Source organism: Octopus bimaculoides, chromosome 11 (genome assembly GCF_001194135.2).
Source record: "Octopus bimaculoides isolate UCB-OBI-ISO-001 chromosome 11, ASM119413v2, whole genome shotgun sequence".
Lineage (NCBI taxonomy): Eukaryota > Metazoa > Mollusca > Cephalopoda > Octopoda > Octopodidae > Octopus > Octopus bimaculoides.
This window is the reverse complement of record NC_068991.1, coordinates 65,923,860-65,926,434: the sequence shown is the minus strand read 5'-3', so window position 1 is coordinate 65,926,434 and position 2,575 is coordinate 65,923,860. Positions and strand designations below refer to the sequence as shown.

Below are 2,575 nucleotides of genomic sequence, written 5' to 3'. Positions count from 1 at the left end.
ATATATATATATATATATATATATATATATATATATATATATATATAGATAGATAGATAGATAGATAGATAGATACACGCACACACTCATAACCGCACGTTGGTTTGGCGATTTTTCCTGATTTTTCCTTCTTTACCGTTGCACTGCTCTCTTTCCGACGAAGAGCTATGCTCGAAACGTTAACGACTCTCTCCTTTCACAGTTTAATAATATACATACACATTAAAGCATTCCTTCGATATTGGTCTACAAAGTGTCTGTATGAGGAGACGCGTCATTCACCTTCTTTTTCAGCCTAGCCTCTTTATCTATGTCATGACGGAAGGTTGTGTGGGTGAATGATGTCATGTGCCAATATCTAAGTATTGCCCATGTTAATTGTAAGTTGACATAAAATTATTCATTCATTTATATTCAACGCTCCTCAGAAATTATATTCGATCGTCGTCAACCTAGCAACGACTTCCTTTAAATACAATGATGTAAGAATTTATACTCCCAAAACGCACTAGGAATTGTATTACATCAAATCTCTTTCAATTCAGAGAGATTTCTGTTTTTTTTTTAGATATGTTAATTAGTACATAATGTAATAACGGTATAAATTCATATGTTGTTTTGCTACGGAAAATCGTTGCTGAGAGACCGAGGAACTTATATTCCGAGAATAGCTTCATCAATACAGTGTAGTAACGCCGTGCGCATGCGTAGTCTCACGCATGCGTGGAATTAAACAACCAAGCGTTCCCGCTCAATTCATTCTCTTTCTCGGTCGGCCAGCCATGAGCATGGACGTGTCAAGCAGTGTCTCCAGCATTCCAACCTGGAGACAGTCTCTTTCTTGCTGGCCAGCAATAGAGCATGGACGTGTTTAGCTGTCACTCTCCATCTTTCGGACTTACACTCGACAGCTCGCTTACATCTACATACCAACGTCCTAACAACTATGCTCACACACACAGAAGCTGTAACAACAAGAGCTAAAGATGTATATATTTACCACCTGAATAAATGTTGTTTAAGTTGATAGTCTGAGGTTCAGCGTTCCGTTATATTCTTTAATTTTATATAGGAAAGTCAGGTATACATCTAATGATGTATAACCAACTTTCCTATAACAGGAAAGAATAGCAGTGCGTTAACTTAGAATTATGTGCATGAAAATATTGGTTTCAAATGTTGGCACAAGGCCAGCAATTTTATGGGGGTTGGGGTAAGACGCTTGCATCGACTTCAGTGCTCCGCTGGTGTTTACTTTAACGACCCAGAATGGATAAAAGGCAAAGTCGACCTCGGCGGAATTTGAATTTAGAGCATAAGGAAGGTCGAAATGGCGGTAAGCATTTTGCCTCGGCGTGCTAACGATTCTGCCTGCTCGTCGCCTTATGAGCATGTAAAAATTAAAAGCGTGTATACATATCGGTGCAAGTACAAGTATGTGGTTAAGCAAACCGCTTTGCAGCCCTGTAGATTCGGATTCAGTCCCACTGCACGGCACATTGAACAAGTATAAACCCGAACCAACCAATGCTTTGTGAATGAATTTGGTAGACGGAAACTGTGTGGAAACCCGTCATGTGGGTATGTGCGTCTATCTTTGTATCCCCCCACCACCACACTTGACAACTGGTGTTGATACGTTTACGTCCCGTAACTTAACGATTTCTGCATAAAGGACCGATGCAATAAGGATTTAAAAAGAAGCACTGGGGTCGATTTGATGGAGTAAAATTGTTCAAGGCGGTGCTGTAGCATGGCCGCAGTCCGAAGACTGGAGCAAAAATTAAAGAAAAACATACATATGAGATTGCTCAAATTATTTAGCGGTAAGTATATAAAATAAAATAATATAATATAGTATAGTATAGGATAGGAGCACTCCGTCGGTTACGACGACGAGAGTCCCAGCTAATACGATCAACGGAACAGCCTGCTCGTGAAATTAACGTGCAAGTGACTGAGCAATCCACCGACACGTGTACCCTTAATGTAGTTCTCAGGGAGATTCAGCGGGACACAGAATGTGACAGAGCTGGCCCTTTTTTGAAGTACAGGTACTACTCATTTTTGCCAGCTGAGTGGACTGGAGCAACGTGAAATAAAGTGTCTTGCTCAAGGACACAACGCGTCGCCGGGAATTGAACTCACGACCTTACGATCGTGAGCCGACTAACTCAAACCCTAACCCTAACCCTAACCCTAACTTGTATTTTAAACTATTCTAGTGCAAATTAAAAAATAATTTTCTTCAAATCTTCAGACAATTCTTTTCCTTTTTGGTACCATTTTAATCACAATGAAGATTTTCACCACGGTACACAAATCAGAATTCCTACAGACGCAATAACAATGACCTGTGCAAAAATGCTACGAGAAATAATTTATTAGAATTGAAATTGTCATCAATATCTGAATTTAGTAAAAAATATTGAATATAACAAATTAATATTTCGTTCATATCTTTGAAAATGTTTTGCATGTATAATATATTTTATTCAGTATAAATTTCGTTTCATTTCCTTCAATATTATCAGAGTAATGGCAATTTTACTAAAATCTTTTAGGGGTGTACAAA

General features: G+C 38.6%; 1 long non-coding RNA gene across 2 annotated transcripts in view; it reads left to right on the top strand.

Annotated features, from left to right (window-relative positions):
• Window positions 1-2,575, top strand: part of LOC106880960 (uncharacterized) — a 7,513-nt gene that overhangs the window by 1,537 nt on the left and 3,401 nt on the right. The window contains exon 1 of one of the 2 annotated variants that reach the window (XR_001410796.2): window positions 107-1,826. The exons of the other annotated variant lie outside the window; for it this stretch is intronic. This is a non-coding gene — a long non-coding RNA (uncharacterized LOC106880960). Of the gene's footprint in view, window positions 1-106; window positions 1,827-2,575 lie in introns of those variants that run through there. 2 annotated transcript variants of the gene reach the window in all.